Source organism: Rhynchophorus ferrugineus, unplaced genomic scaffold (assembly GCF_030347505.1).
Source record: "Rhynchophorus ferrugineus isolate W39M unplaced genomic scaffold, kcgeb_rfMv2 rfM1, whole genome shotgun sequence".
NCBI lineage: Eukaryota > Metazoa > Arthropoda > Insecta > Coleoptera > Curculionidae > Rhynchophorus > Rhynchophorus ferrugineus.
The window spans coordinates 39,470,919-39,493,208 of NW_027472580.1; the positions used below are offsets into that span (position 1 = coordinate 39,470,919).

General features: G+C 31.0%; 1 long non-coding RNA gene across 1 annotated transcript in view; it reads left to right on the forward strand.

Moving 5' to 3' along the window:
• LOC143197112 (uncharacterized) overlaps positions 1-22,027 on the forward strand; it is a 250,567-nt gene extending 228,540 nt beyond the window's left edge. Inside the window, exon 7 of the long non-coding RNA XR_013005930.1 lies at positions 21,169-22,027. This is a non-coding gene — a long non-coding RNA (uncharacterized LOC143197112). The remainder of the gene's footprint in view (positions 1-21,168) is intronic.
• The last annotated feature ends 263 nt before the right edge of the window (positions 22,028-22,290 follow it).

Genomic DNA, 22,290 nt, shown 5'->3' on the forward strand with positions numbered 1-22,290 from the left:
AGCTGGCTTCTCGAATAAACCATAATCGAATCCAGAGATAATAAATAAGTGCATGCTCAAACTTTAAAAAGCTCAACAAAAGTTCTGTTAATTCCAAAAATCTATTAAATATATTTTAAAGAGATATCATAGTGCAATAAAATATATTTTATTACATATTTTACCAGACTGTGAACATTTTTTAGAACAACAAGAAATATTTCATGATACCAGTAAAGAAATGAGTCATAATAAGTTTACAAAATTATGTCCACTAAGATACACTAATAATTTAAATAATATTTGTAAATAATCGATGTGTGTCAAATATACGACAAAAAAAAACAGTTCTTTGGAACTGTTATGTTAAGAAAGTCTGTGCGACTTTTGTGTAGGAAAATGTTACAACTATTTCCGATTTTTATTTTAGAGTGGATTTCAAACTAACTTGAACTACAATTGAATCTTGCAAATTATACTCATTCAGTATAATATATATATTCTGAATATTACTCCATTATAGAGAATGCCTAAAAGAGAAATCTGTGAAGAATTTGATGCTTTACTCTATTACACATTTAATAACTTTAGCATATTTTCTATTAAATATATTCAAAGAAATACAAACTGATTTAGGGATAATAAATAAGTGTATGCTCAAACTTTAAAAGGCTCAACAAAAGTTCTATTAATTCCAAAAATCTATTAAATATATTTTAAAGAGATATCATAGTGCAATAAAAAATATTTTGTTACATATTTTACCAGACTGTTTATGTGAACATTTTTTAGAACAAGAAATATTTCATGATACCAGCAAAGAAATGAGTCATAATAAGTTTACAAAATTATGTCCACGAAGATACAATAATATTTTCAAATAATCGATGTGTGTCAAATATACGACAAAAAACAGTTCTTTGGAACTGTTATGTTGAGAAAGTCTGTGCGACTTTTGTGTAGGAAAATGTTACAACTATTTCCGATTTTTATTTTAGACTGGATTTCAAACTAACTTGAACTACACTTGAACCTTGCAAATTATACTCATTCAGTAATCTCCTCCCATTTTGTTACGGTCTAAATATATGAAGACATTTAAAGGAGGTTCACTATAATTTTAACATTTGATAAAAAGGATTATTAACGTGTTACCCTAGAGCTACTATTTGCCTCCAAGAATGCACGACCGAACCTCTGTATTACAGTCCGCTTTAGAAACTATTTCTTCCGCCCGATGTTATTAAAACGAAGATCTAGCCGAGATAAAAACACTTTACGGGCATCATATTTTGCTCCGCGGTACTGACCAAACATGCCCCGTTTGTATTTCACCAGATTTCTTTATTATTGCTGTTGTTGTATGGATTTATGTAATGCCTCAGAAATGTCTTGATGTTTTTAATGTGTAAGGATTTTGGCCACGTCTACTTTTTGAAATTTTTAGTGACTGGACCTAGTGCTTAACGTGGGCTTCGAACCACGGTTCTCGGCAGACAGGTTTTTTGCGGCTTGTTTGCTGGCGTTGCTAGGATGGTATTCCTTATCTGATTTTACAATTCTGCCTAAAAGACAACCATAAATATAAATGAACAACCAAACGCCAGCGGGATCCAAATCCGTGACTATTAAAGCAGCAGGATCCTATCACCTTGACCACAACGGTTACCGATCCAGTCAATGTTTGTATTAGTTTTCATGTATTTGTAATTATCCAATTCTATTAAAAGAAAGCAAAGTTTTTGCAAAGTATTATTCATCGCTAGCGACGTCATCGGAAGAAGTATTAGTCAAAATGATACTCTCGATGTTATATTTCTCACTCTTCGACATCATATTTAGTGCATTTAAACGTTTGAAACAATACCACATAAGGTTCTAAACTTTATATATTATTTTTAAAAAATCATATAAGAAGTTTCAACATATTTGAATTGACGAAATGAAATGTTTTGAGTTTTTAATATTTTAATTTAACTGCATATAAAGCAATAGTACATGTGTTTCTATATTCAGAAAAATAAAAGCAGAAACAGCTAAAAACGATTTTTCAACTCAAGTTTCACATGAACAACTGGATTTGTCACAAATAACTACTCAAAAGTACTAACTGTGAATTACAACAACGAATTATTGGACGATTATTTAAATACGAAACAACTTATATGGATATAACAAAAAATACATTAATAATTTCATTTTATATTATACAAAATATATTCAAGACTAAAACCTCAATCTCTATTATAAAATTAAAAGGTATACGTCATTTAGAGACCTTTTATCACTATTTTTTCATTATTTTTTTCTTTATTACTAGATTAGAGTAGTCTATGGAAAGTATATTATTTAAAATTTAACTGTTTTTTAAATATGACCCGCTATCATATAACTAAGAAAAAATTACACGGTATTAAAGGCAGCTTTTATCACTGGAATAACTTTCCATTTTATCTATATTTAGACGGAGCATCCGCAACTCGAATCCCTAAGTTCATACTCAACTACTTCATATATTGATATATTCATTTGTACTCGCGTACTGATAGCTAGGATTATCATCCAGTCAACTAATATAAACTTCCATTTTATCTTCTATTTTTTTCTTTATAAAAACGTACGATTTTTTTTAATATCTGGTAGAAAACAAAATTCCCATTAGCGATACTGATATAATTGATGGCAATTCTAGTGGTAAATACCATTTTGACTATTTAGTATTGAATTTAGATTCATTTGTCCAGAAGTACCAGTTGTTACCTAACAAACTATTACTTGTTTACATAGCTGAATTTTTATTGCTACGGTAAGCTAAAATAACAAAACATACATTTATATAGCAGTTCCAATACAAAATCAAAGGACATACGCTTCAGCCAGACAGCAAAATCTATCAATATATCACAAGGACAATAATAACAACGTAAATAGCATGTTAAACTACTAAATGGCAATGAATTTGATATTAATGAACGAAAAAAATTGTTACATTCGATTATTTCTACATTTCTCTATAAAAAATAGCTGTTTTCCTTTTAGTGTTATTGTATTATATTGTATTATGTGTATTTAGTCATCGAAGACTCAAAATTGTCGATCGACCAAACAATTTTAGAAAACTTATGGAGATGCTGCTCCGTTATATTAAAATTATTAGTTTAGACTTCAACGTTTTGAAAGTGGCGATTTTAATGTTAATAACAATGAATGGTCTGAAGCTATTGAAGAATTGAAGAATCAACGTTTTCTAGACGATTACATTACATCCTCACTAAAACTACTGCGAAATAAATAAATTGAAGGATTTATTATTGCAAAAAAAAACAACAATAGCGAGTAACACACGCTCACTTATCCTCTTGCATGGCAGCGCGCTGAAAAAGAGAAGTGCAAAAGAGATTTGATGATTAGAGCTTTGCTAAACCATCATCGTAAGTTCGATACTGTATCGCTGTGTTGCTAGAAAGATGGTAAAAGTATATAGTACTTTATTGTATACAGTGATGAATAAAATTCCCACGTAGCTGTCGCGCTATATTATATATATTTATATATATATATATATATATATATATATATACTGACGTGTACTAAGAATACTTATGGTTACAGGATGAGCTAAAAGAAGTCGTACACGCACATACGTCGAAGTATACATAAGCCAATCAGTAGAGAAAAAAACAGAATAAAGAAAGACAAATTATGATTACTGGATCCAACAATCGAACCGAGGAAAACATTTTTAACCCGGATATTTACTTAAGTGCTAGTGTTTCCATTTCCAATGATAAAATAATCAGAGTAGAACTAACACAAGCTCAAAATACCTATAATTTACGCAAACATGAAATTGACCAAAATTGTAGGATAAAATAATAAATAGGGATGAACTTAAATATTGTTTTCATTATTTTATTAATTCTAACACAATAAAATTATGCATACTATTCTAACGCTATGTTGTCCGCTAACTAAAATCTGTATTTCCTAAAGGATTGCTGAATACACCAGAGTTAAATTAAGACTATGACAAAGTGCGTTGAAGGCTTTTTATAGGTTTTATCTCACGCTTGTTCCATGTATGTTGCAATTCAATCAGTGAGGCGATCTTTATTCGGATTTAACGTGAAACGGCGTTTCTCGACAGAAGTCAATCCGAGAAAAACTGCGATCGATTCGAGCGGAGTGCCGCGCTGCCTAGCAGGAATCCGAGCGACTCGGATCGCGACGTTTTAAATTAAACCACCGGTTGATGTAGACATTCGACGTGGTCCCCACGGGGATGGAAACCGAGACCCCCACAATCGTTCATCGACATTTCTGGGCTACTGGGCGCGCAACGGCGATGCCTGAACACCAGATTAGCGACTAATAGCCCATACAAATGTAAAGTGAAGAAATTAAAGGAACGCTCGCGTCCCACTAGATGCTTCCAATACGTTCTCGGCTCTTTATAGCCTTTTAACATGGAAATCGACACAGGGCATACCACTTAAGAGGCTATCGCGTCCATCGTTATTACACTGTTTTCCAGCTAATATATCGCAATCAAATTTCGTGTCTGGCTTCTCAATAGCTCGCTCCTCGCTTGCATGATCTTCTGGATTAATCCCGTCCCGTCTTTACAGCTTTATAGAAAGCTGTAACTTTTAGTGCCTGACCAACGTTTATAAGGAAACGACCGCTTGAAATTTCAGCAGATTAGAACAAGTGATAAACAGGATACATTAATAATCATCGTGGTCCGGTAGATTGAATATACTGCTCCGGCACGCGCGTCCCGAATGTTAGAAATATTTGAATATTCTCATTATTGCTTGCAAGTGTTATTCTGGGATTCATGTTGGCTACTTGTACTTGCTTCAATATTGAGTCCTATAGTTTTCTTAATAAAAATAAAATATATATTTATATAGACAGACTCAAATTAAATTTTTTCCCATAACTCTTCTTGCCTTATAGTACCCTACCTAAAATGCATTCGTAAGGTAATAATCACATCGATACTTTTATGGAAATTAATACCTTGACAATTGCTTCTTATATAATTGTATATTAAGCTTCTTTACTTCTTGAAACTTCTTTTTCCCTAAAAAAATCATTAAGCAATAATTTTTTTATCGTCCTGTGACTTCCAACTTCAAAAGCCTTAGAAATTAAAATATAAATTAGATTGTTTAACATCGATATTATGGATCCGACAAAAATGCTGCCGAAATTCAGTATGTAAAACTATAAACTAAAATAATACTATATATATATATATATATATATATATATATATATATATATAAATATATATATATATATATATATATATATATATATATATATATATATATATATATAAAAGATATATATGTATACTAAAAATACTATGTACATATAACATAATAACATGTATAAATGAATACTAAAATAATTAATTTGAGGACACCGAGAAGACAGATGATCCTTTTTGTCATTGGCTTTAGTTTTTTCAGTTTTTTCAAGCTCACGGTGAAATTTTCGGATATGTCAGTTTCTTCCACTTGCTGCTAAGTAGGTCTTATTACAAACTTGGCATATTAATATACTTTCACTGCAAAGTAATTTAATTTATTTAATTAATTAAACTTACCTTTGACTCTCCACATTAGTAATCCTGTTGAAACGCTGAAATGTTAAATTAAAAGGCGTTCGTTTTAAATAAGAAGGAACGTCAAAAAATAACTTTATAAAGATCCATATCAGACGCTTTAAATGTTAAACAAATAAATGCCCAACATTTAATCATAGCAATACAGCTTATCGCTATTTCTTTTGAGGAATGCTTAGCTTTTAGTACTATACGAAATCTAAAGGAAAGAACTATATATTATAATAAATAGTAAGAAACTATCTACTCTATTATTATTTTTCGTTTCAAAACAAGATATAAAAGTTAATGTCAGAAAGTCTTGTTAAATAAATAAAATAAATTTTCTAAAATAAATTGCATACATAAAACAAATAATCTGACGATAGATTTGGCAACATCGACTCGCTAACATTTCGACAACCGACATTTCGGCTTGCCGCGAGTATTTTGCGCCAAGCAATATACGAACAGTGATATGATAAACACATTTGATGAATAACAGAGCTTAGCTAAGTTAAGACAATTCGTCTATTCGAGAAATATTTACGCGCATACCAAATATACTAATAGCTTGAGGTTTTAATTTTAAAACAGTCACTTTTAATTTTAACAGTTTCATCGTTTAATATCCATTAATAACATAACCAAACAAAAACCTCCAGTCTCCTCACCAACTAATAAAATAGACTAGTGATCACCCTGTGGACTACAATTAATTAAATTAACAATGTTACTTTCATAACAGAATTAAGTGAATAATCTTAAAAATATATGCTTCTAAAACTGGTTTTCACAGTGTTTTCAATATAAGATCAGAAATTTATTTTACTAACATTTAACTATCATTTAATTAAATCCAATTTTCAATAAGTTTCTATAATCACGAAATATCGATAAGTTTAAATTACTAAGATTATTTTCAAAACTGCAACAACTTCAGAACATCAAATATATTAACATTCTTTACTTTTGTGTTATAAACGTATATATGGAACAATAGATGAAGTAGTATATGTTTATATATGAAAACGAATAATATATGAATAAAGCTATTTTGAAATTGGTATTTGATTTTAGCATGTAAATTAAAGTAACAAGGAATACAATTAGATATTTTTTACAATTTAGAAATGTATATCACACATGTGTAATTTACAAACATTAAATTAAGTATTAATTTTTGAAATCTTTCAAAACAAAAAAAAACAAGTAATCAGATTTCTTGCCATATAATCACATATATTATAACATTCATTGTTAAACACCTTATATTTATCAATGCTTTACAATTTTTGCAAATTTACTGTTAATAATTTATAATCCCTTCTATTTGTCCTATGTCTTTCTATATAAATTATGTGGTTGCTGTATTTCAATTTAACTGCTGAATATTTTCATTACTTCATTTATGCATTCATAAACTCTTTATCTTTGATCCATAATTTTTCACCTAAAATCTTTATTGCAAAAACAATGGATACACTAGGCTGATTAAAAGAATAATATCTTTATATAAATTTTTAAGTAAAATTACATGGTTCTTTGCATATTTATTCCACTCTTTGCTCGCACCCATGCAGATAGCTCATCATTAATTTGTTTTCTATGGTTTTAATTTATCTACTGCTTTCGACTTTGTCTTATGTCCCATGCGGGAACTAACAACTCACTAACAAATGTGGAATTAAAATTCTTTGAAGCTATTTTATAATTGTTAATATTATTTACAATATTCATCAAATTAAGTGTTTATTACTTGCAATATTCCGTTAGTGCTTTATTAAGATGTACATTTTCTAAAGAAAAGAGAAATAAATCAGAACCTAATACCACTATGGCAGTCCAACAAATAAACATATTCAACCACAATCACTGGTTAATTCTAAGAGACTTGTTCGATTTTGATACAGTATTTTCTCATATTTCATTTCTCCTATGTTTTATGCTACCGATCTCTAGCTATCCTCTAGTCTCTCTCTTTCGTAGCAAGTCTCCTTGCCATGGTTTTCTAGTAACAAGCTGTCGATGCACTAGCTAAAGAGATAGAGCTCTCAGTCAGCTTCTCATACACAGATTGCTTCACTACAGAAATCTTACTCCCACCATTAACATTACATTAACAACACCCTTCAATACCTTTGGTCCAACCTCGCTGACAACAAACTCTTTGAGATTGTCATTCACCCCATTATAGTCAACCGATTTAAACTTGGCCATTGTCGGTTCACTCACGGCCATCTAATTAACCTATACAGTTCAATCCATTCTGAGTTCACATTCGCCAATATCTGTATACCATAGAAATGTTGTTACTGGAGACTATGCGGATAGACTACCAGGCTTTCAACAGAATATATATTAAAACCATAGAATTTAATACTTTCAGAGATTACTTATTGACCTACAGTGCCTTAAACCACTTTTGGCCTAGCGATCATTATGTTGATATCAGTACCTATTCTCATATACGTCTTCTTGATTCCTGCTTACCTATGCAATACGTTCCCAGTTCACAAGACACTGATCGATTATAGAGCATAGGATGCCAAGTTGGTTTAACCAAACAACATGTCGAATTTATTGATTGTTTTATATGTTTAGACCTAATATTATTATATTTTCAGTTTACTATTATATATTTTATACTTTATACTATTACTTATTAACAAGTAAAGTGATCTAAGGTATTGGAACACTTTAAATACATCTGTCACTAAATAACACAATACTATTGAAGTGACTAAATTATTACAAATAAATGAATTTACTATACCTGAAGTGAATACTTCATTAATGATGTGTGAAATTCAATGATAATGAATTCACTTGATTTTGTTCATATATAGATGTAGATAATTAAATTAGAAAATACTGCCCATAGAACTGCTAAGCAGTTAGGTACATATCAATTTTGCAAAAGTTTATTGAAAATGCAAACAATAACTCAATTAATAATTATTTATAGATGAAGTTTTAACGGTACAAATGCTGCCGCCAATAAGTCTTAGCATTTTTTTCACGATAACGTCTCCCGGCACGAGTTGACACAGTAACAAGGTCTGAAAACAATTGAACTGGGCAATGAGCGGCAAACAAAAGGTTCATCGCGACAGACTTCTTCGTTACCAAATAGTCAGCCGTGAAATACAATGCTCTGGGCGACGTAAAAAGCTAGTCCTCTGTCAGTTGAATAATCAGGCATAAATAACCGTTCTCGTAAATTATGCAGGGTAAAATTTAGAAAATGAGGAAGCATCTTTAATTTCAAGCCGATAACTAAGCTTTTATTACTTGCAAATGTAGAGACCGTAATTATCATCATAATGCCAAGTAGTTTCAAAATTTCAATAATAAAATATAAATGTCGTCTTGGGAGAGAGGTCCTATGAAAAACATTAAAACATTAAATTTATATTTGATTGTCTATGATTGTGATATAAACTAGCATGTATAAAACATCACAAATAGCAACAGTCCGAAACATATCTGTAACCAGGCTGGGTAAAACTAGCTGGATATGTCTTTTGGGAACCAACGCCGATAACTTTTGATTAAACCCACGCTGAAATTAAGTCTATTAAGCAGAAAAATATAAACTTCAGTTGGTAAAGAAATACTCTAAAAATATACATAAAAGTAGGGTTTTTTCAAAGTTTAGTAACCAAATTAATACAAATAAATAATCTATATATTATTACCTAAATCAAAAACCCTTTTATCATCACTCAATTTTCACTTTTTTATTACTTCTTTAGAATACCGTATTAAGAGAAATGTGAAGGCATAAAATATAGTTCATTTAGCTTATAATCACATAATATACACTTATTATATATTTGGTATTGGTTATACGAGGGTCTCTATTAATATTTTAGGAATTGGCAACAATGTTGTCATGTGAGTCCATTTGACGATTCCATCGTAAAGTTTGACATTTTTGACGATAATGTACTCTGAACATTTTGTCGCACGGACGCTATTTGTTTATTTTATATTTAGCTGAAAGTTTCCTCTCGGCAAAAAATCGAACTGAATCGTGAACATTTTCATGCGATGATTTTTTATGATTTTCGACGTGGATTATCATAACGAGAGTGCATCAATCAACTTAATTTGACTTTTGGCGATGAAGGTTTATCAAAAACCACCGTGTATCGCTGGTTTAGTGAATTCAATCGTGGTCGTAGTTCGCTGTCCAACGAGTTTCATGAAGGTCCTCCAAAAACAGCTGTTGTCCCAGAAAACATCGATGCTGTGTGCGAAATAATTAAAAACGTCATTGTATAACGTATTGTGAGATTGAGGCATCGCTAATCATTAATTTCACCAGCATATATGCGATTTTACATGAACATTTAGCTGTGCGAAAGTTACGTTCGCGTTGGATCCCACACAATTTGACAATCGCTCAAAAAAAGCCTCGTGTCGATTGGTGCAAAGAAATGCTTAAGAAATTCAATCCCGGTGCTTCGAAACACGTTTATAAAATCATGACGGGTGACGAATCATGGATATATTCGTATAACCTGAAAGTAAGCAGCAGGCGACTGTATGGGTGTTCCAAGATGAATCAAATCCAACAAAAGTTGTTCGCAACGAAAGTTGATTGCACGAAATCACGAAGCACTTTAAAGAAAATAGTGGCCTATTTCTTCGGGGAAACTGGTCATATTGCAACAGTGCCTCTAGAGAATCGTAGAACAGTAAATTCTGATTGTTATACAACCATTTGTTTGCCAGAAGACTTCGGTGAAATAACGAAAACAAACAAGGGACACCGGATTGTTCTTCATCATGACAATGCGAGCTCTCACACATCGGCTCAAACAAGAGACTATTTAAGCACTCAAAACACCGAATTGATGGGTCGTCGGCCGTACTAACCTGATTTGGCTCCCAATAACTTCTTTTTGTTCCCATCCGTGAAGAATAAACTGCGTAGTCAACGATGTTCATCGCCCGAAGAAGCTATTGAAGCGTTCAAAAATCATGTTTTGAAGATACCTCATTCGGGAAGGAATAAATGCTTTGAAAATTGGTTTAAGCGTATGCAAAATTGTATCGATCATCATGGCGAGTACTTTGAAAAACAATAAAAATATATTCCCAGCTTAACTATTAAGAAATTTTTCCTATTCCCGAAATATAAATAGTGACCCTCGTACAGTTACGCGTCTGGTATATAGGTTAACACTCCGTCGACTATTTTTATAGCAGAAGTTAGATTGATATTTCGAAATATAACCGCCAGATCCCTCTATTAATTGCTGTAATATTTGAAATATATCAAATTTCGATAACATTATGTCGAAATCTTGACAAAATTATGTACTAAAATATATTACTTTGAGGTCTTTCTCTTATACTTTAAAAAGTATTATCTACGGCGAGATATAGAGAAGTCAAGTTCGTAATAAGAATTACTTTAACTGACTTGATTGAAGAAAAGTTAAATAGATGAAAGGTAGTAAGAAAAACATTAAAGGTCAAACTTTTGTATAACTAAAATATGTCAAACTAAAATATTTGCCGGCTTTGTTGGTGGAGTGGTTAAGGCGACCGGATGGTCCTACTGCTGTCGCGATAGTCGCGGGTTCGAATTCTACTGGGGCATGGTCGTAGTTATGTGTGTTATTGATTAACATTTGTGATTGTCCTTAGGTAAAACTATAAAATTCGACAAGGGAAATGATGCCAGTTACGCCAGTAACCCGGATGGGTAAGAGCGCATATCTTCTGGAATGATCGATGTTGATCGCTCGCCAGTCGTTAGACTTAATACCGTGGACAGTGATTTGTGATCCACTTTAAACAGTAAGATCAGTCCCGATAAATGCTAGTGGGTAAAATGGACTGATATAAAAATATGACAAAAATAATTGTAGCTAGTAAGAGTTGTCAATTGTGCTTAATAGTTGTTAATTTATAGTCAAAAGTTAAATTGATAAGATAAGCAGTAAATCAATACATAGAAAATTATACATACATTCATACATCAACCACTTAATATTTACAGAATAGAATTCTAAATATAGTTATATTCTCGCAACTAAAGGAATAGAATATATTCAAAAATATATTTACTATAGTTATTATTTCTTATAAGAGAACTATGATTAACTTAAGGAATCACAGTCAAATTTCTACCAATAAGCCAATACCAACAATGATATCATTATAAATAAATTATGTAGCTTAACAGTAAACAATCATTTTAATATCATTAATAAGATTGAATTACTTTAATTCCACAAAACGCCGGACATAAAATCTAAATTAAAAAATATATTCAATCTCGTAGGACTTTGGGAAGACCCAAATTATATATTGGAAGGTCCTGAAAAAAAAATCCTAACAGAATATATAGAAATCTCTGATCTGCCATTATGGTAATGTAATGTAGATAAAATTTAAAAAATTAGATGATCAATAAACGTAATACAATATCAGTATTTGAAAAAAATTTATAGAGTATATGTTTTCCCTCATTTTAATGTAACTGTGTCTAAAACGAGAGAGTATTTCCTAAAACCCGTCTTTTCCATCAAAACAATTGCAATTACATATTACACGTTTATACCGAAAAAATAAACATTCGTATATTATAAGGTATTAAGTAATATATTGATAATTATTGGACACTATAAATCCGATTCATCTTGACTTAATAACCCAAACGTATGATATTAAACAAATTATTGATATAAAAACGAAATATCAAAACGACAATGCTGACTAATACAACGTAAAAGGACATTTGTCGCTAAACGTTGAAAAGAATTACTATTATTCAATTAGAGTTATTGAAGTTGGTTTTTACAATGGACACTGATAGCCAAATGTGCACTACGCATGTTAAACAACAATAACGACAACAGCAACGAAAAGAATCCAGCAGCGGAACAATTGCAAATATATACATGCCCAATTATAGCTAATGAAACGGTTTAGGAGCGATTTACAGTATATTTAAAACAAAGGCACCGTAGAAAACAAAGACTAAGGCATAATTATGTTATTATCCGCATATTTATCTAAGAACGGTACCGCCTTCTGCACCGAATTCTACAAACGTCCATTCTATTTGGTACGCGAAGCCGTCTTCGACCGACCGTCTTCGAGAATCTGCGCGATTTTAAGAATAAAACCGAACACGGAGCTACGAAAAATTCGCGGAACAGCTCGCCTATTGGAAACATTGTTACCGTTTACCATTGCGTCGGAATCGGGCGGGAACAGACGTCTAAATAATCGATATTGAGAATGCAAATTGTTAGTAGAATAGCGAACCGTAGTGTTTTCGTTTAATATTTTACCACACGTGGTTTAATACCTGGTGGGTTACATAAAAAAATAAATAGGTGGAGAATTTACATGTATATGAAATACCAATTGTGAGGCTTTAACGCACTTACGCAATACTAACAGGTCAATTGAAAAGTCCCCGGCCTACCATAGTAAAACAAATTTTTTGGCAAAATTAGTGTTTTTTTATTCAACATAATTCCTTTAAAGGGTGATACACTGATTATAGCGACCCTCCAACTTTTCGATACCATTTTTGTCCTTTGCTTCAAAATAGGAGTTTTGGCGATAACCCGTTCGATTATCGACGCTTCGGCTTCGACGAAATTTTCTTCCCAGCGAGCATTCTTTTGAGATCTGAGAACAGGAAATAGTCCCTGGGGGCCAGATCTGGAGAATATGGGGGATGAGGAAGCGATTCGAAGCCCAATTCATGGATTTTTGCCATCGTTTTCACTGACTTGTGACACGGTGCATTGTCCTAGTGAAGCAGCACTTTCTTTTTCTTCAAATGCGGCCGTTTTTCGGCTATTTCGTAACGGTAACCTTCAAATGGTATAATTACGCCATGTAATTATCGCTGTTGATGGTTTTCCCATGCTTTGGAGCGGGTTCATCGTGTGCAGTCCACTCGAATGACTGTCGATTGGACTCGAAGTGAAATGATGGAGCCATGTTTCATCCATTGTCACATATCGACTCAAAAAGTCGAGTTTATTACACTTGATCATCTTCAAACACTGCTCCGAATCATCAACTCGTCGTTGGTTATGGTCAAAAGTGAGTTCGCGCGGCACCCACTTTGCACAGAACTTTATCATACCCAAATATTCGTGATCTTTAGAAAATTATTTTGTTGATTTTTTTAATGTTTTCGTCCGCTCTTTTGCGGCATCCACTGCGTTTACCGTCTTCGGTACCCATCTCATCACGTTTAAACTTAGAATACTAATCCTTGATGGTTGATTTTCTTGGAGCAGTGTCCGGAAACTCGGCATCAAGCCAAATTTTGCTTTAACTGTATTTTTTCCGTTCCAAAATTATATTTTATCAATATTTTATCAACACGCGAAATTTCTTTTTATCAATTTTTTTCACAATAACAAAAATTGCTTCACTCAAAATGCTATAATTCACAAACTAAAGATCCAACAGCTGTCAAATTTATACACACATCTTTTGAGAGTCAGGGCTAACTAAAAAACAAATGGATTTAATTTTAGTAGCGCCATCTATGTATCAGGACGGGGGGTTTTCAATTGACCTGTTACATAAAATTATTAATAGCAGGATTTAGTGTATGGTTATTGTTAAATAGAACAGGATGATTGTGTTTGGTCTTTAAAACTAACTACCAAAATTTGGAAAAATATATATTTATTCAAACAATATTTATTGAAAGTAATAGTTCCATTATTGCCACCCAGCGGAAATTGCGTCAATGGTACAATTCCCCACATTATCTAAGCCTTTAAATTGGTTTTCAAGGGCCGCTTTTTAATTTTAAGTGAAAAATCACTATAATGTATTTTATTCAAAGTATTGTCCATCGAAAGACGCTGCTTTTCCAATCTTTCAGACAATTTACGGATTCTTACTTTAGGGAACGCTGTATCTTTTGAAGCTATCTACGAATCGACTCATTTTTTGGTATATTCACATTCATAAATGAAGCGTTGCTCAAACAGGTCACGATTCGCGTGTCGGAACAATTAGTAATCCTAAGAAGCAAGGCCCGGAGAATACGGCTGATGGTCTTCTCATTTTAATGTTTCTAAGCATGTCTACTTCTATTTCGTCCGTTTTTTGCGCAGTCCTCAACTCAAACACATCATTTGTAGACGATAACAATCCCTATTGATGGTTTTATTGTATAATGGCTTCAAATCCTTGTCTTCCTTTTTTTTTGTTTTTTGTTTGGCTATCCACAACGCCTTTTGTCTTCAGTATCAAAATCGCCACATTTCAAACATCAATACCAATATTCGCATCATTGAAATCGATGGAGCATAGTACCATTTTTCAGCGCACTGAAAAATATATTTTTCCGACTTCGACAAGAAACACAGTGAGGCTTCAACATGAAGTTATATACAAATGTATCCGATGTGATTTAATACGTAACACCATCTGTTGTAAATCATTTAAAATTATTAAGTATAAGGAAACATTTTTACCTTTTTTTCCTTTTCTTTAAAAAATACCTATAATAGTGTTAAAAACTGACGCATTTCCTGTTATTGTAAATCTTAACTGAATCCACTTAGAGCAAATTCTAATTCTAAGTACTTCTGATTAGTAACACAGGAAAAGAAAGTGGCATCTACCGCTGAAGTATTAAGTCAAATCGGCCAAAACTGCAGCAGCTCTTCTTTCTCGTATGAAAGAAGTATTACAATACAGGTACAGATCTGAGACATGGACACTGTTGCAGTCTGACATATATAAGCTTGAGCTCTTTCAAATGTTAAGATGCGACAATTAGTGCAGAGTTCACGAAAAAATCAGTGTGAAATCAGGGTGAAACATGAAGAGTTACTCATATATTTCTGTCACGTAGTAAATTTTTTGAACGGAAGGTGTAGCGAACACCCAGCAGAAAGACATGGATGTAGATCATCAAAATTGATCTGAAAATAATGTCCTGTAGTACCAACAGTAGTATATTGGTTGATTTAAATGATTATAGTTCAGATGGATTTTTAAATAAATAATTACTAATAATCATAGTTGTGTAAGAAAGCGCATTATCGTAATCAAAAAACCTTATTACCACTTCTCTTAAATAACGCATAAAGCCTTAATAACATTCCATATTGACAGATTGGTGGGGGTCAGCATCATTTTATGTCCCACAATTTTTGCTCATAGTAGTATTTCTTAAATGGTAGTATTTCTAGTTTTTCAACAAAACTCCATTGCATATACTCTTCTATGAAGATTAAGCATTCAAAAATAAATAGAAAAAGTAAAATCGAAAAATGTTTTCATCTTCCTATCCTTAGTAGATTATGGCAAAAGTTATTACTATAATAAACTCTTATATAATCTGATGCATGTCTCTTTCTGTTCCATCATCAAAATAATTGTCCTTGCTGAAAAATAACCAAAACAAATAGCCTCCGTAAACCAACCAGAACGTTTCAATCAATCTCGACGTTAATATTTATAGAAAAAGGAACATAATCTAATCACCAATTAAAATACCGCATCGGACAACGGTAATTGAGGTCGATATTAATTTAATCAGAGACCCTGTAATGAGAATCGTTCTGTTTCTCAGAAATTTTAATTGCAAAATAAAATAAGAAACACTTCGGTAATCCTCTGCGCTCGCAGATCTACTTGTTTTCTTTGCATAATAAAGTTAGTTATAGTGAATAACAATTTGTTGGTCATTGAAGTAACTGACTTGATTAATATATAAGTGCATAAGGTTTTTAGAACAGAAATTATAAAGATTTTGTCAGAGAAGTAATGTTACAATCATTTGTACCGCTTCAATCTTAATCTAGTGCCAGATAAAAAAATACTGAATGTTCTTATACAGTGCATGGACAAAATAAAATGAACACCTTACATATACAAAATATGTATTTATTAATTATGCTGACCACCACTTGCTTTTACAACAGCTGAAATTCAATGTGAATGCTGCGCAGTGAAGTCAATGAAGGTAATGCTAAATATTTGGAAGCACTGAAAAGAAATTGTTCGTCATGAGTTGTTGAGTCTGGTTAAACCTCTAATTCGACTCTTTACAATCAGTTACTAATTTACACGATTTGAACGAGCCATTAAAAGGCAACGATAGTTGATCAATATGAAAGACAACCATTTCACCGATCAGTAAACCCATTTTTTTAGCTCTATATATCATCAGCATGCCCAATTTCCTTTAACTTCGCCAATATTGAGAGAGATTGACTGAAACCTGACTACTATTATCTCCTGTGCAGAGATTCGCGGTATAAATTAAATAAAAGTAAAAATAATCGACACTTACATAATTGATTAATGCTAAAACTATAACCCAAAATATGACGCAAGATATTAATCGTAATAACTAAATAAAAGTAAACAAAAACTTTATTTAACCTATCTACTACACGTATTTTATATTTTACTATATAAACACAATTTAGCTTAGAACCTACCTAAACCTATTTATCTATTTACAAAATTATTTTAACTACTACCAACTAATACTATATGATCCCTTTGAAGATGATCCATTTGTGTATATGTCACACAATTACATTATTACATTATAATTGTTTTGTTTTAAAATGTTCTTTTTTATGTTATTCTTGTTATTTTAAACGTTTTTTTTTTCTTTATTTATTTATTTTTTAAAGTCAGTTTAATTTTTTGATAAAATTATTATGTAATTTTTTTTAATATAATAATCATTTTTACTATTATGTATCAATCGATATTTCTTAAAATAAGTTACATTTCCAGCACTACTTTTTCCGATTTTTTCATAGTTCAGTAAATTTCACAAATAATTCGTTAATAATAAAAAATAATTCATTTGATTTCCTAACTATTTCTCCAAATATTTTCAGAATTGGCAGAAAATGATCTCAGGCACTGAAAGACTTATTAGAGAGTTCTGACGAATAAAACAAATGTAGCAATAGCTCTTCTATTATTACTTAGTTCACAAATAAGCAACTACGTTATCTTGATGAAAAGTATTTATTTATTTTGCAAATTAAATTTATTTCCTTCGATTTTCTACATCTAAGCAGTCCAAATTAGTAATCCAAAAAAAATCTCCTCTTGCATCTCAAAAAACTGATCTGATTCAGATCAATCAAGGAAACAAAACAAGCAAAGAAATCTAAATTACAATGACTAAACTATACCCAATAAACACCATCAAAATTTAGAATGTAAGCTCGTCAAATTGCTGCCGCATAAGATTTAGCGTTTGGTTTACAATGTTTGCCGATTTATAACCTCTAATTATTATAATCGTTTTGATTATATATTAATCAGGATAAAATGAGATGAAAATATCCGCTCAGAATTTAAAATAAATTTTTACAAACTGCAAGTAGAAATATATTGGACACCATCTATGATATATATTAGCATTTTATTGAACGGTCTCTATATACACATTATATATAATTTTCTGTATAATTTTTAAAATAATCCACATGTTGTTGGGAAAGGTGTCTCAAAGTCGTTCGTGAACTGTCTTTAAGATATTGTCTCTCATATATAATTTTTAAGTTTTAAAAACATGCTTTTGTGGTACATCCTCCAAAAATTATAATTGATTAATTGACAATTTTTATTCAATTTTTTCCATTATTTTCCAGTAATATTTACATACTATGACAGTCAATGAAAATAAGCTACTAGATCTGCAACTTTATAAGATATATTATTTTGTATTATTTATATATTACATTGTTATCAATTACTTATACAATTTGTTACAATTTGTTTATTCAATAACTTAAATCTACGTATATACCTAGGAGGACCCACCGGCCATACTTTATTGTATCTTGTGTAATAATGTTTATGTATTACCCGACACAAGATAAAATTATTTGATTCTTTTCAGTCTGTGTTCTGTTCTGGTGTTAGTCAAGAGTTGGTATATTTCAATATCGACCTAACAATAGTCTGTCCTCATGTTACCTTGCTATTCTTTTGATTTTGTAAGTGACAGTCGGTGTGCGAAAGTCTCGGTGTAAGTAATCGGTCTTGAAGTATCTGAGTACACTTACCCTACCTCTCAAGACTATTCTGGAAATATTGTATTGTATTTATATTACATTTCTCGAAACATCCCCATAATTGAATTCCATATGCTCATATAGGTTTCAATTCTTGCTTGTATGATAACAATTTATTACGTATGGATAATTGTAAATTTGTTATAATTAACCAATACATTTTGCTATATTTGAACTCCAACTCTAGTTATCTCCTTTTTATTTGTACATATTTCTTTCCGCGAAGTTTTGCATCAAGAATCATTCCGAGATACTTTAGTGTTGTTTGGTGATAATTCATAAACTGGGCATACACAGATTTGTAATTTTCTGGTGTAATTTTCAATTGTCTCCTCGCTGTATCATCAGCAAACGTAACCATCGTAATATTTTCCATTTGTGGTATATCACAAGTGTAGAATAGATAAAGAATTGATCCCAATATATCCTTGTGGCACGCCCACTTTAACTTCTTTGATTGTAGAGTAAGCTTTCTGTTGTTTGACTCCAAACATTCTGGCTGTAATGTTAGATGTTAATAGTTCAGTGTGATGTTTCTTTCTTGCAAACAATGCCATCATACCATATCTTACTGAAGTTTATTAGTGTAGCACATCTAAGAATATAGCTAAACATACCTTCTTACTTTTATTTTATTATTTAAAAGTTATACATAAATAGCAAAATCTACTTTATAGAGTGTTTCAAAAATCAATAAAAATAAATTAATCACATTCAATATATTTAACGCCTCTTTTCATTTGCCATTATAAAAAATTATCCGAAATCACTACTGGTTTTTATTCCCTCATTCATCAGGTCTTAAAAAAAATGTTAATAGAAAAATCATCCATATCAATATACTAATTCGCCAATATATTATTATGTGTATTTTGTTATACAACTAATACCCCTAGGTATAAAGATTAATCTCCTCAGATATAAAATAACATTGGACTATTTTAGGAACGTATTAGATTGATGTTAAAATAATTGAAGATTCTCAACGGAGGATTAATTTAATGCGATATTTTATATGGTTCTCATTTAATATTATTAAAAAAAACGACGTCAATTTCGCCGACAGGTATTCTTGAAAGCTGATGGGTTATTAAATATATTACTCAATTATAAAAAAGAAATCGTAAAATAAAACAGCATTCGTTAATATAATGGAATGTTATTTTTCAATTACATTAATATATTCAACTATTTTGTATGTATTTATGAGATTTTGTTATTGCGTTTACTTATTATTGTAATTATATGTATTTCTGAGCTATAAAATAATTCAAGGAACATTTTTTTAAATGTATTTATTGTTTTATTTGTATGTAATTACAGATTCGTTAAATTACAGTTTTTAAAATATGATCAGTAAATTCACGGAATACCAAACCATTCTAAAATTTCATACTACTTAAGAGTATAACCAAAATTGATTGTTTTAAGTTTTAAATTAATTCCTTAATTCTATTGATTGATTTTTCAAAATTAATTACCTTACCTTTGATATTCTTTGTACAATCTTAATTTACAAATTTATTTAATACTGTTGTTTTGTTTCATTTGCATTAAAAGACAAGCAAGGCGAGTACGGGATACATCAATACGTATTTCCCAAATTAAAATAAAACTAAACTAGTTAAGATACATTTAAGAATACACTATGCAAGTTCGTGTGATTCAAGTTCACATTTCACAGACAAGTTCGTGATTATTAGTTGGTTTGGTGTTTCAGTGCAACACCATAATTGTACCCCATAGATTCAAAATGGCTTTATGAGTGCCTGCTAAACCAATCTCTTTGATTTTAAGTCAAGTTAAGAGTATATTCCTACTAATCAGTACCGTTGCTTGACTTTGATTATAATCTGTTCCGCTTTTTGTCCAACATGATATTTCAAATTTAACCTACCATCGAGATGTATGCTGACGTATTTAGCTGATTCTGCTTGAGTATCGGGCATCCGCCAAATGATTTTGTCATTAAGAATATTAAATATATTTAAGACAGTTAATAAATAGAATAAAAAGATTCAAAGGCTACATCGGAAAATAGAGTACCATTAAACATTGTCCGCCCTAAATTCAAACTAAGACTATTAAAATCTTGGTTAATCTAGAAAATGCAAGAAATATAATCTATTAAATATAATTTCTAAATTAAATATTATCAGCAATAATTATGCCATTCCCGAAAATACACACTCGTAGTATACTGTCGCAGCTAGAATAAGAAGTTCTTCCACGCCCAATACACTCACCAGACATAGCGCCTTCTGATTACCACTTTTATGCCCGTCCTCTAGTATGAAAATGATACAAAAACAAATATCACTGGGGTTAAGCAAAATAATTCGATCAAATTTCTTTAGTATTACAACATCAGAAGCTATAATAATTACAAACAACCAGATATTCTCATAATAAAATTCGCATTTAACTAATAATCATCTCGCCACTATTAAAATATTTCTAAGAAAAATTATATCAAACTAACACTATTCTTTTTTGTTTCAGGGATCAGGAATTTACAATATCCAACCTAAAATACTGGTAAGTTGTTTACATTATATTGCTATTATTTACCTTTGTATCGCAGAATTATGTTTCAGTAACATGTCTTCATTATAAGACATAAAGGTTGGTAACATGTACGAATATAATAAACAAAATACAGTGATGAAATTCGTACTAAGTTAATAATTTGTATTAATTAGAATAGATTTCTTCGACTTTCCTATTGATACAATTTAGCATAACCAGGTGAATACATTAGCCATACGATTTTTCCACACTACTGAGCCATACGTCACTACCTCCTTGTATTATCTCCTCGTGTTCCTTTTGAATTATTCTTGAATATTAATAATGCCAATAATAGCAATATAACGATATTTTGTTAAATATTTTTATCGCTAATTAGTGTTATGAACAAAGGCATTATTTATTGTTAGATTAAATTACCACAGATATTGGTTCACACGTCAAATTTATCGGGAATTTAGTTTTACTACCAACGAAGTTTTAATGTTGCGTCACAATGAAATATGAAACAAACATGTGTTTTACATATCGCCGTTACTATATGTATTATTAATGCAAATTTCTTACAATTCAATTCAGTCTATAATCATGTTTAAATGGATTTTTCCAAAAGACTTATTATCTGTAAACACCTGCACAACAATGTACGAATACGATTAATTTAATTTAATGACGACGTTGATAAAAATAAAATTTATATCATATAGTCGATGAATTATTATTATGTATTTCAAAATTAACAATATCCTGTACACTGTACACCAATCCGTTTGAGCTTTTGTGAAACTAGTTTATTGTGAAAGAAATGGAATAATTATTGAAATACTTAATTGTGAAAGTGCCATAAATTTAATTTTAAAACACATCTAGCTTATAGGCTCGTATAAAAGCTAATTAAAGATTTTCAATAAATTCTTGACTAATTTGACCTTCCATTTGTTAGGTTTAATAACCGTGTTATCAGTCATCTTGGAGGCGTTGTTTGACCAACATTTATTTTCTTTTTGGGATATGTTAAAGAGCAGCATGACTGCAACGTTGCGCAAATAACTTCTAAATTTTAAAACAAAAAACAAACTTAGTTGAAATATTGCC